This window comes from Cinclus cinclus, chromosome 25, assembly GCF_963662255.1.
Source record: "Cinclus cinclus chromosome 25, bCinCin1.1, whole genome shotgun sequence".
NCBI lineage: Eukaryota > Metazoa > Chordata > Aves > Passeriformes > Cinclidae > Cinclus > Cinclus cinclus.
In genome coordinates this window covers 6,009,311-6,023,024 of record NC_085070.1, presented here as the reverse complement: position 1 = coordinate 6,023,024, position 13,714 = coordinate 6,009,311, and positions in this window count along the sequence as shown.

The window sequence follows — 13,714 nt, the reverse complement described above, 5'->3', positions numbered from 1 at the left end:
GTGGCTTGTTTTGATTTCAGTTTAAATATTTAGACCCAATTTGCATCTGATTAACATGCTGCTGGTTAGGGAGGCGCAGCGCGGAGCCGGCAGCAGCTTTGTTCAAATGTCACATCCAAGACGACGCTGGCGGTGCCACGACAGGCACCTCACCTCAAAATTAGCAACCATCCTGCTGCAGGAGGTGTTTCCACCTGGTGTGCAGATGATCAACCCTGTCTCTCGGGAAGGAAAGGAGGAATTCCTTGGAAAACCCTCAAAACGTTGAGGTGGAGACTCGAACATCCCAAGTTGCCGCCAAAAGAAAAAAAAAAAAAAAAAAAAAGCAGACTGCTAAGCATTGTTAATGGAGAATTATGCATTTAGAACTTTTTTTTTCCATGTTTCCCATAATATTTCTGTGTGTGAAATGGAAAAACTCCACTCCAGAAAAACCCCACTTTTACGCCAGTCTGTGCCTCACTAATGTCATTTTTACCCCCCCAAAAAAAGCCTCATCCAAGCCTTGCTTCCCATTTCCATCCAGGCAGCCCAGGGCATGAGATGAGCTGGACAGCACTGAAAGTTCTACCCAACAATTCCAGAACATCAGGGCAAAAATGGTGGGAAAAAATCCAATTATCCCAATCCTCTCAGGACCACTGCACCTAGGCAGGAATATAATGCTGCCAGACACAGAAATAAGGGAATTTAGCACCTCCTGCTAATTATTTAATGACCTACTCTCCTCTTCCCTTGCTTCTGCTGCCCCAAATGCCTCCCAAAAAACACCACACAAACGGAGGAATATCCTTCAGATGGATTGAACATCAAACTCAGGGCTGGGCTGGAGAGTTGATAAAAAGTCCATAAACAGCATCCTGTGGATAACATTCCCAGTGCCTCTGGCTGCTCTGGGGGAGCCAGGAGCAGATTTTTGGACAGAATCACTCGCTCACACCACCTACAAAATGATGGGAGACCCAAAACTCAGTCTTGTGGGACTCTCCTGTGCTTTCCAGCTCATCTTTCTCCTCAGTGATCCATCATTTTCTCCCTGGCTCCTCTGTCCAGTTGACTTAGGTGCAAACCAGGGAAACGGAACAAAAATCGATATCTGCATTTCAAAAAGCAGGAGACAAATGGACTTGTTATCTCCAAAACTCTCTCTCAGCCTTGAAAAGCAAGAAAGAAAATGTACAAAAGACCCATAGACAGAATAAAAAAAAAATATTAAAAAGCGTCCATTGAAGTGTGTCCAAATCTGAGAACAATCTGTGAAGCATCAGGACTGGGGGAGAGGCCATGGTTCATGCCAGACACAAAACATTCCCACTCCCTGCTCGCACAAAGGGCCTGAGAAGCAGTGGGGCATTTTCAGTTTGGGGAATGCTTTCCAGCACAATACACTCCCATAATAGCCCCGAGATGTAAAGCTAATCAGAGGGGACACATTCACAGAAATCAAACCTGGCCAAGTGGCCACCTTGGCAGATTCTTCTATTGATAATTTCTTGACCTCTTTTCTTGCAGGGGATTTTTTTTTTTTTGCTCCCTCACATTCCCTTTCAACACGCCCTGCTCTTGTTTCTGAGCGTTTCCCTTGGCTCTTGGATGGATAAAAAAAGTGGGGTGTGGGGGAGATCTTTGTGGTGAAGCCAAAATCACTGGGCCTGGCCATAGCAAAGGGTGAAGTGATTTTTATGCCACTATTTCCAAATTCTGCTCTGTTTAAAGCACCCATCTTCCTTCAGGTGAATGCTAATAAGCCATAAAAAAAATAAAAATAAAGAGGAGATGGTGCTCAGTAGCTTGTAAGCTTGGATTATATTAATCAATAAATACTCAGGACAAATCAGCAAAGCTTTGTAAAGCTCCCTGTGCTTCCAGCACAGTTTGTTATCCCAGCTGCTATAATTAGAAATTAGGGATCAGAGCCCTGAATATCCGAAAATTTCAGCTATTACAAGTTCTGTTGCAACACACAAAACCTGGGTTGCATCAGGAGACCTGGTGACTTTTGGGCCTCGCTAACTTTCAGAAGTTTTCTTGGCATTGAAACAGGTATTACACAGCTCCCAGATTGTTTTAAATTTTTTTTTTTGCCTTTTGAATCAAATATTCTCTTACCAAGTGTTCAGCACTGAGAGCAGGTGCAGGGACACAGCTGAGGCTGCTGCAGTGGGGTCAGGGCTGATATTTTCCCAAGAAATTTGGAGAGAGCCAGTCCTTTGTCACATTGCAGGCACCAGTGACAGCCATCAGGAATGGAAAGCCACACCTTGCTTTGAGTCTGCCATATGCAATTCCAAGTTTTTGGGTGCACTTCATTTTGCTTCAATGAGCTTAACTCACTTCTAATGGCCCCGTTAATTGCCTAATTGTGAAAGCGAGGCCGCCTCTCTCTCTGAAGCACATTCCTTGATGGAAAAAACAAATCTGTTTGTGTGAATGGATGCCCCTGCACTTCGCCCAGCAGGTGTTAATTTGGTTTGTGTGAGTGGGTAAATAGCTCTGAAGTGTCTGGGTGTGCAGCAGTACCTCACATTTTTATACCACTCTTACCTTCCCGAGTGCTGGAGATGACAGATGTTCATTAGTCAGAGCAGATAGAACCATTCCCTCCCCTGGAATATTACCTTGCCTCATGAATATTAATTAATTCTCCTTCTGACAGAGCAGGGTGAGGTTTGATCCTCGTTTTATAGGAGCAAAGGGAATTCAATAATTCCCACGAGGTAAGGCTGGGGCAGGATGCGGGATCTGCACAAACCCTGGGTGTTGGTCTGTTTATTTATAACCTTTTATTTAGGTTGCTTTTATTTTTGCTTTTCTTGGAGGATGCCAGCACTGCGGGAAGAACACCAGGAATTTACTCCCCACTCCACATCCTCCATCTGGCCGGGGCAGGACGGACAGCCCTGTCCCAACCTCACAAACGCTCCAGAATATTTTGGACACCCAGCAGCATCCCCTGATGGGGATTGATGCTTTCGGCCCTCCCGGGAGCAGCTGGAATCTCAGCTCACCTTGTTTTGATCAGCATCCCTTACACTGACAATGCCTGGGGACGTCTCCGAGTGCTGCACAGCAAAGGAAGAATTCAGCGCAGCCTCTGCCCGGTTCCAGGGGCAGCCCATCCCCTCCATCCCCTCCATCCCCTCCATCCCCTCCTCCCTCTGATTTCCCCTCCAGAAGTGCTTTAATTCCTCCCTAATTGAAAGCCACAGCAAAGGCCTCGTCAGCCTGGAACCCATCCTGGCAGCCTCAGCCCAGGCAGAGCAAATGCCCTATAAATAATCAAAGGGGAGGAATCATTAGCCAGCCATCTTGTAATGATAATTTTAAATGGATGGGCAATTTATAGAGAGAATAATTACGAGCAAGGCCCTTTAACCATAACGAATGCACTCAGCTAATGACAACTCCTGCAGGCCCGGCCCTGACGGGCTCAGGGCGAGGAACAAAATGCAATGGGAGGAACACAACTACAATGGGAAATGTCTGGAAAGCCTCCAGGGGAGCTTTGGGTTTGCTCAGACTAAGAACAGACAGCCCTGGCCTCGTGTGTGCCCTGCTGGAGCAGCAAGGGCAAGCTCAGCCTAACAGGGAGCAGCTCTGAGCAAAGTCAAGCCTTGCCTTGAGCCTGGCCTTGATCCCAAACCCCAAAGCCTGGGTTAGGGTCAGGAGGGGATTTCACCCCCAAAGCCTGGGTTAGGATCAGGAGGGGATTTCACCCCCAAAGCCTGGGTCAGGGTCAGGAGGGGATTTCACCCCCAAAGCCTGGGTTAGGGTCAGGAGGGGATTTCACCCCCAAAGCCTGGGTTAGGGTCAGGAGGGGATTTCATACCCCAAAGCCTGGGTTAGGATCAGGAGGGGATTTCACCCCCAAAGCCTGGGTTAGGGTCAGGAGGGGATTTCACCCCCAAAGCCTGGGTCAGGGTCAGGAGGGGATTTCATACCCCAAAGCCTGGGTTAGGATCAGGAGGGGATTTCATACCCCAAAGCCTGGGTTAGGATCAGGAGGGGATTTCATACCCCAAAGCCTGGGTTAGGATCAGGAGGAATTTCTCCCTGCGGAGAGCTCTGAGCAGCAGCCCCAGCCCCCTGAGTGCTGCTGAGCTTCCCAGGTGATGCTGGGGAGAAGCAAGAGGAGCCAAACCCCACCACAGATGATGGTGTGGGACAAGAGGCAGCAACAAAGAGATTTTTTGAGCAGGAAGCTGTTTCCTCACCTTATTTTCTGTTGCTGTAATGAACTCCCTGTACTCAGAGTAACCTCCAGGGCCATTTTCTCTGTAGCCACCACTGGAATATAAATAACCATCCCAAGAAGAAAAATGTGGGTTGGTTTGAACTCAGCACACCATTTAGCCTGCCTGGAAAAAACCCACAGACTTTTGGAAGAAATGTGACAATAACTGGACTTTAAAGTTGTTAAAAGTAAAAAAAAAAAAAAAAAAAAAAAAAAAAAAAAAAAAAACAAAAAAAACCAACCGTGCTCTTTAATTTAGGGCCAGTGTGACCTGGCAATTAGTCATAGGCCAGGCTGCAGCTCAATTAAGACAAACAGCCCAGGGTAATGGAATTGGTAATGTGACCAACAGGAGCAACCTGAGTTATAGCCTCAATTTTCTCCGTGCCTGATGGGTTTGAAATAAGTTCAAAGAAGGTCAAGTGGTTGGGTTTTCATCTGCTGATCTCACACAAACTTTTCCCCTCCATTTCCCTCTCCCTGAGAGCCCTCTGGACTTGTCATCACTGCTCTGCCTCCCAGGCCTGGGGCTCCCCCAGCTGTGGCCGTGCTCTGAAGAAGCTCCAGAACAGGATCTAAGCAAGGGTGACCTGCACAGTTTCTCAGCACGGTTCAAGAAGTGTAATTTCTCGTTCTCTCTGCAAGTTTCCTTCTGCCTGGTGTTTCTTGGGTTTTCCCCTTTCTCGTAAGTCATGGACATGGAGCAGAAAGCAAAGTCCCGAGTCTTTGTAAAGCAGCACAGCCACAAAGTAGAGGCCGAAACCACCTCGGGGCACCCAAGAATGGAAAGAGGGTTTGGGATCCACCTGTGTCCTGCTCCTGTGCAGCCTTGAGGGGTGGCTGATCCCACCTCTGCCAAATCCTGGGCAAATGGCCCAGCCCCCATCCCGCAGGGAACGTGCCCAGCCTGGGGGCTCCCAGTGCCATTCCTACCTGGAGAATACTCCCAGCTCCTCTTCCCGTCCCTGACAGAAGGACCCAGCCATGGTGACCTGTGACAACATCCCAAAGCTCTGTCCCTGCCAGCATTCCCTTTTTACCTCCCAGATCCAGGCAGCTGCTCCCGGATTTGTGCAAGGCAGCAGTGCCATCCAGTGGCTCCAGCCCCGAGCCCCCAGCCCCACCTCGGGGGCAAATCTGCTCTGTTTTCCCTCCAGCCCAGGGCAGGGATGGGCCAAGGGCTCTGCAGGGCTGCGGGGATGAGGGGAGGAGCAGCTGGCCATCGGCAGAGAGATGTTCTTGCCATAAAGCTGTGGGGTTTGGCACTTGGATTGCCCTGGAGTTGCACAATGGATTTGGGGTGAGCACCACGAGGCACAGGGGTCTCGCCTCACCCAACAGCAGGGCAAGGGCTGGTTTAACCCTTCTCCACTTGGCCCTTCCCGTGTCCCTGGACATTCCCAGGGATGCAGCTCGGAGCCAGCCCATCCCTTGCACTACCCAAGGTCTCCACACTCCCTGCACAGCTCTCAGACCTGTCCTGGCATGCCAAGCCTTATCTGCCATTTTCTAGCCCACCTTCCCCTCGTTTTAGATCCAAATTCTTCAGTTCCAAGGCAGGAATTTCCAAAATTTGCCCTGTGATCCCTGTCAGTCTCATGAACTCTGCTGCCAGCATCAGTGAAGTGCAGAGCTCCATTTCTGCAGGATCCAGGCTCTCTGTTTATCCAGGGCCTCAGTGGCCACGTTCCCCCTCACATCCATCACCTCCCCCTGTCCCAGCCCTCTGTGGCACCGGGCTGGTGTTTTCTGGAACTGCCAGGGCTGCAGAAAATTCACTTTCCTCCCTCTCCTTCAGAGCTGAGATCCCTCAGCAGATAAACAGAGACGAGGGAGCAATTTATTCTCTTCCAAAAGAGAGTGAACATCAAGAGCAGCAGTTACAGCATCGACAACAGACTGAAATATCCAGCTTGCCTGAAATACAGGGATTTTAGGGAACACAGACCCTTCTGGACAGCGAGGTGGGGGGGGAAAACAGCTCCAGAATTCCAGCTGATGCAGCTCCTGCCCAGAGAAAGCTCCCACATGTGGTGAGATCTGTCCATATCTTACCAGACAGAATTTCCAAACCAGAAATTCCTGAGAGCCAGGGACCAGCTTGGAATTCCTTAAGGAAAGTGCTGCTCCCACATTCTCCACGTGAAACATCCAGACATCCATCTCACCTGTCCAGCCTCTTTAATTTCAGGGCATGCTTCCTCCAACACATTAAAAATTAAAGCCATAATTAAGTGTCCAGCCCCTCAAGAGCTGTGGGCTGACCCTGGGGAGCTGCAGCAGCCCCCAAGCCCCTCAGGCACACCCGGAGCATCTCCCCCTTGGCTGAATTTTGTTTCTTGTTTGCATCCTCATCTCCAGCCAGCAATTTCCCTGCTGCTGCTCAATTCCAACATAAATCAGCCACATTAGGCCAGGAGTCTCAGGAGCTATTAATTCCTGAGAAAAGGATAATGAAACCAATAAAATCAGAGCTTGCTGTCCCCAGAAGGCCACTGGGAGTCAGGTCTGAGTGCAGAATGCCACGAGCTCACCTAATTGCACCATGTTGGCCTGGGGCTGCTGGGGAACTCTTTTTCTCAGGAATTATTAGGCAAAAAAAGATGTGATTTACTTCTAAAACACTGCTTTGGAACTGCAGCCAGGCAAGATTTGTAAGGGGGAGGCAACCACCAAGAAATAGGCAGGGTAAGAGGCAAAAATAAGGAATCTCCAAGGGCCAACTCCAGTTCCTGCCACTGCCAACCTCAGATCCAAGTGAGCTTCACCTGTCCCCACCCACAGGGGTGAGGCTGAAAAATCTGAGAAAAGCAATAAAATCTGCAGCTGGGAGAGACAGGAATACATTAAAGGTGTTTAATTCCTCACACATTCCTGCTTGTTTTGTCCTCAGATCCACCATCAAAACTCCTTCCTGCTCTGAGGAGGAAAAAAAAAAAAAGAAAATCTGTCTGAAAATTTACATTCAGGAGCCTCTTTTCTAAACATTTCCTGCCCAAATCCTTCCTACCTGATGGACTTTGCCGTGTCCCAGACAATGGGGCCTGCTGAGCCCCCCAGCTTATCTGTGACCCCCTGAATATTTATTTGAAAGTGAAGATGTTGAAGTGCCCCACTTGTAAAAATCAATTCTGTTGTGTCAGCAGCAGCGCTGCCTCATTTCTCCTGGAAGAGATTCCCTCTTCTGACCCCCTCCAGCCCTTTTTAACCCCAAAGGTCCTTTCTTATTAAGATAAGGGCACTTTGTTGATGAGTGGGGAGGTTTCTATCAGCTCCTTCTCTTGTAGGGTTGAATAGAAACAGCCTGGGATGATGGGATACAGGATAAAGCCATTTCTGACACTGGAGAAACAACATCAAATTAATTTTTCCAACCCTTTTCCCCAGAAAATGGCTGGGAACCTGGAGGTTTTACAGCCCACACCACAGGCAGAAAAGGGGCTGAAATGGTTCCATTTTCAAAGACTGGGAAGTGAAAATCTGAGCTTCAGTTGTAATGACATTCTCTAAAACTGAGATTCTCTGATGATCATTTTAAGAAGTTATACAGGAAAATAATCCTACCAAAAATTTAAATTTTATCCAGAAGCCTGTTTTCATCCCCAAACATCCCAAATAGGCCTTTTTTGGCACCTCCCTGCTTTGAAGCCTGGCTCTCCCAACACCCTCCAGTCCCAGACATTATTTCCCATATGCTGCAGGCAGATGCTCACTTGGAGCCTCAAGGATTTGTTTGGGGGAGAAATTTTCCTTCCAGGAAAGAGGCTGAAAATCCCAGTTCTGTTCTGATTTACCTCTTCATTCCATGTGAAACCTGGACAGCAGAGCCAGGAGGATGGGAAGTGCAAAAAGGGATGCTCAGATTGCCCCCAGACTCATCCCTGGACTGGAAATGCTGGGAATGAGTGCCAGGGGTGCTGTAAAAACTCCAGTGGGAGCCCATCTGCTGAACTGACTCCCAGCCATTCCCAAGGAAAGCTGAGTCAACAGGCCCTGGTGCCAAATGAAAGGTTTTTCTCAGAGTAATTATAGGAGGGACTAATTGACAATCGATAATCCCAATGAAAATTGACATTAAAGTCCATAGGGAGACAGGGGCTGATCTTTGGTGCTCAGGAAGCAGAGCCCTGGCAGCCAGGGCAGACAGAAAACAGCTGGGAACGACCCTGGGGCCACCAAAGTGACAAAATATTGGGGATTTCAGTGGCTGCAGCCCCTAAAAGCTCAAGGTCGAGGCAGCAAGGGGAAAACAGAGAATAATTAATGAGCTGTGAGCTTCTCTCCAGCCTGGAATATGGACATGGAAAAGCCAGAGGTGGCAGGCAGAGGCACCTGGCAGAATTTGTGAGGGTTGACTTTAAGTTCTGAGATTGATTTTTGGTTCACTGGAACACTTGGGGCATCAGGAGTACTGCTGCATTAAAAAATGTGTAATAGCCATTAAAAATTAATAATAATAATAATAATAATAATAATAATAATAATAATAATAATAAATATCTCCCAGAGCAGCAGATCAACTCATTCCAACTCATCTGAGCCTTCTGAGCTCTGTAAAACACTGATCCACATCTCAAGGAAACAAAGGAAACCCCAAATTCTCCTGTCTTCAACCAAAACTAACACGCCCAAGCTGACTTTACAATTTGAAGTTTGACTTTACAATCAAGGCCATCAGGTTTTTTTGTTGTTTTTTTTTTTTTTCCCTCAGAGTTCTGTTAATTCCTTACATGGCACCCACGGCAGGAAAAGCAGTGCCTGTGGGATGGGAATTCTGCCAGAGCACAGCAAATTCAGGATGAGGAAACCAATGGTTTTATTTTTAGAAAACATCTGTCAAGAGACCCTGAGCAGAATTGTGAGGTCCCCAGAGCACAGAGGAGCTCGAGTGCAGACAGGAATTGTGTGGAGCGTGCCAGAGGTGCCTGGGGGACAAGCCCCGTGTGGGACAGAGCTCCTGGCCCAGCAGGATCCCACACTGCCAGGGGCCAGGGCTGGGAGGGCTCACCCAGCTCAGCTGAACCCCACCAGCAGCAAGAGAACACCTGGAACAGGAGTGGGAAAGGCACCAGGAACAGAAGGAGGTTGCAAGGATCATGTCTGTGACATTAATCTTTTTATAAGGAATGGTGTAAAACCCTCATTTGACGATTTAGATTTAACAGCCACCTAAACCCAAGCTGTTAAATCATTTTTAGAGTACCCAAAGAACTCAGAGCTAATAAGTTCAAAGAAAACTTTTTTTTTTTTCTTTAAGTACAGGGCAGAAATATGAAGAAAGCAGCAGGTCTGGGATCCCTTCTGTTATTCAGGCCCTGATAAAGCCCCAGTTCTTCTGTTCCACCAGCATTCATCAACTCACTGCAACCAAATGACATCCCAGAATTGGCCATTTCTTATGACCTTTGAGTTTCCTAATTAATTTCATTTGTCATGACGAGACATCTTTATTTATTGCCTTGCACTTGTGTCTCAGAGTTCACCGGGAGCACCTCTGCTACTCAGAGCCCTTTACAACCTGTAGTAGGGTTCCCCTTAAGACACCCCGAACTTCTAGTTGACAGCAGCTGATATTTGGGGCATTTACTGCCAAATTAAACTCTGAGCAGGAGGGAGAGCTTTTTCCCTTTCCCAGAGTAATTTTTTGTCAGGCCATCTCCAATACAAGAACGAGCATCTTCTCTGACCACAGACAGAGAACCCAGATGTGCAAACAGCTGGGATTGGAGCAGGGATTGAAGCCAAGCTCCTCGGCTGCCTCGCATCCATCTCGCTGTCACCTTCCCTGCTCTGTGCTGTCCCTGGATTTACAGCCTGGAACAGGGCAAAAGGAAAGCTCTGAACCACACATTACACCACAGACTCAGGCGCAGATTGAAATTATTTGCTCAGGGTTGGATGGGGGTCCCTGGTGGGCCCCAGCGCTGAGCTCAGGGGTTTGTCCACAGCCTGAGGAGATGCCAATCCTAAAGCCACAGCTCCTGGAGGATGATTTGATCCTCCCCAAGCTTAACTCCAGCCTGTGGCTCAGGGAAAGCACGGGAAACCCAGCAGCACTGCCTCCTGTCCAGAGTATTCCTACAGCTCATGTGCAGGGTTAAAAATCCATCGGGAATCAAACAAAAAATGTCCTTTGTGCAGCTCCTCTCTTGGCTCAGGCCTCGAGTCTCCCTCTTAACCTGTTCTCCTCCAGGTGCTGATGGGGAATCACTCAAAACCACCCCAGTGACAGCAGGGGAGAGGAATTTGGGTGGAAAAGGAGCCTTAAAAGGGAATCACTTGGAAGTGCCTCTGCCTGGTGAGGAGTAGAAAGGGATTAGATCACTTCAGGAATATTTACAGCTTCACTGCATTGCTGCAGAAAGAAAAGCTCGTGCTGCCATGTTCCATTTATTTCAGGCTTGGAGGAATAAATCTCATTAGGAGCCAGGGCTTTCTTCCCACAAGGATTGGAAGCATGTGTTCACACTTAGGGTAATTGCAAACATCCCTGGCTTTTAAAAAAAATAAACCATGGTGCATCAGCAAGGGCTCTGAACCCACAAATCCGTGAATCCATTCCTGGAAGAGGCTCCAGGAACCCTGCAGGAGGGGCCCAAACTGAGCATCAGGGGGTGAGGAATCCTCAAAGGGAGGAATTGCTCCCTGTGAACACAGACATTGCTCCAAAACAGAAATTATACTGGATATTCTCCCCAGTTCCCACCATAAAAGCCATCCCGGTATAAGCAGAGCAGCTTCCCCCTGCTCCACCCTCCTACCTGTGCTGTCTCCACTGAGCTCCTGTTCTACAAATATTTTCTTCCTCTGCACTAAAACACCTACAGCAATCCATCTCTGACCCACATTTATCAAGGAAATATTAAGCACAAGGCCACAAACATCCTCAAATGAGCTGCCAGCTTCAGAGAAAATCACTTGAAGTAAACTCCTGCTGCTATTTTTACATATATTTTTTGTTTTAATTTTTTTTTTTTTTACTGCACATTCACCTCTGGGTTACAGATTTTACTGTTTGGATGTGTGCGGCCCGAGCCAGGGAGCCAAACCCATTTCATGGCTCTGCTGATGATTTTTATTGCAGAGAGAATCCCTGCCCGCTCATATCCACATAAAGGCTAACAGCGCAAGGCACAGATGTTGTGTTTGCCAACAGATCAGAGGGAGCAGAGGAGGAAAAGGGAAGTTTTACACACACAGAGGATCCTCCTCACCCGAGGAGATGCTGATGTGAGCCTTGATTTGAAGGGGGTAACACAGAGCATTCACTGGGGCTCCCAAAACTCCTAAAACGATATAAACTGCACCTTAATGGAGAGTCTGGGCATGGGGAGCAAAGGTTCCTGCAGAAATGGGCTCTGTGCAGCACAGCCCTGGCAGCAGGGAGCTTTGTTAGGATGGGAATCTGCTGTGCTTGGAGCAGGAGGGGCAAAGCTTCCTTTAAACAGCAGCACTGCAAAGCACTTGGAATGGAAAACAGGGAGCAGGATGCATCCAGGCACATCTGCCTTGTGCTGTCCCAGCAAAATTAAGAGTTAGAAATGTTTGGCTTTGGGCTTTGTGCAGGTTTTATTTTGATTTCTGTGGTTGCTTCAGTCTGAGAGGAGCTGTGGGGACAAAGATTTCCTGCTTTGGCCAGAGAGGGAGGAAGCAGAGCTTGGAGCAGCCTGGCAGGAGAGAAGCCCCAGAGCCTGAAATGGGGGTTTGGGATCCCTGGCAGAGAAACCAAGGATTGCTCCATGCACATGGGCTGGGAATGTCAGATGGGACAGCAAAGGGCAAGGAAACGTTTCCACTGCATCCCCAAACCCCCCTGACAAGCTGTGGCTGGATTCTCCTGCCCATCTCTGGTTATCACTGCTTTAATGTGCCTCAGAAAAACTGCATCCCCTTTCAACTTAAGCATTACACTCGATTTTAGCTGTTATCCCAGGTGTTATTTAATTGCATTGATAGATAAGCCATGGAAGATACCCATTCTTATTTTCAGGCCCGTCCCAACTCCTTCCAACTGGTTCCAAGCTGGCTTTGTCCCTCTGAAAACACCAAGAGGGGGTGGAAGCTGCTCCCCCCGCTCTGTGCTGAGTGCTCCTGCAGGACCTGAGAGCTGCCCAAAGAAAATTCCCAGCCAGGAGCATCACAGGGAGTGCCCAGGGCTCGGTTTTACCCTCCCCACCCCACCAAACCCAGGGAGCTGCTGAAGAGAGGAGTCTCCAGGGGCTGCCACCTCGCTGCTCCTCCTGCCTGGCTGCATTGAGACACATGAATTAATTAATTTCTTTGCTGGTGCTCCAGCACTCAGATCTGCTGGAACCACCAGCAGCCACCCTGCAGACTCCATCTCCTCATCACTGCTGGTGCCTCAGTGCAGATTTGACATCTTACTGCAGCATCCCTGGAGAGGGGAGAGCCACTGCAGCTCATAAAACGCTCCCCAAAAACATGATGGGCTTGAATTTTAATTTGTTTTTTCTTTTTTCTTTCCCCAGACCTGACAGCCACACAGGGATTTTTAGGTTTTGTTCCTCCAAATTTTTTTGTCCTTCAAGCACATCCCAGCTCCCAGAATATCTTCCTGCTGATTGCCTCAGCACATGGGGAAAACATCTCCACGTTCCCCTCTCCCACCTGTCTGCCTGCTGATGGATCTGTCTCCTGAACAGCAGCAAGAGCCACGTGTGGCTTTCCTGACTAAAAATAAAGAGCTGAATTCACCAGGCACCTCTGTGGAGCCCGACACCAGCAAACTGGTTTCCCTAAAATGGTGCACAAGCTTTGTGCAGATTTTAGAATGAAAGGGGTTAGGGGTAATTTTTTATTCTAAAACAGGCAAACAAATGAAAAAAAAAAAAAACCACAGCAAAGCATTGCTGCAAGGAACACTGGTGCAGCCAGGGAATGGGTTATTGCCAAAAAAAAAGCCAGGCTAAACATGGAATTTGACATGAAGTGCAGCCCAGCACTGACACATGTTCCCTGGCAGGTCCAGCCCTCTAATCCTGCAGTTCTTCACTGGCCAAACCCTGCAGCCAAATTGGCTCCTCCAAATCCTCCAAAAGCCTTGAGCAAATTCAGCCCCTCAGCCACACAAGCGAGGGTGAACGTGGGTGGGATGGCACAAACTGCAGGTATGGAACATCATGACTGAAATTGGAAACTGCACCTGAGCAAGAGCCCCGTGGTTTAACACCCTTGGGATTTTGACCTCCTCAGACTGGGGTAAGGATGGAGCAGAACAGGGCTTGGACCTGCACATCACTCCAGGGGTAGCAACAATCATTGGTGTCCATCTACACCACAAAATTTAGCCTCCAGATGCCCCCAAATCCAGCAGGATCCAGCACAAACCTCGGGAATGGCAGCAGTGCCAGCTCTGTGCCTTCTGAGGGTGCAGCCCCAGCTGGGAACCCCTCAATGTGAGCCCTGAAAATTCCTGGGCACAGCTATTCCCTCATTCCAGAGCCTCTGCAGCTTTGGCAG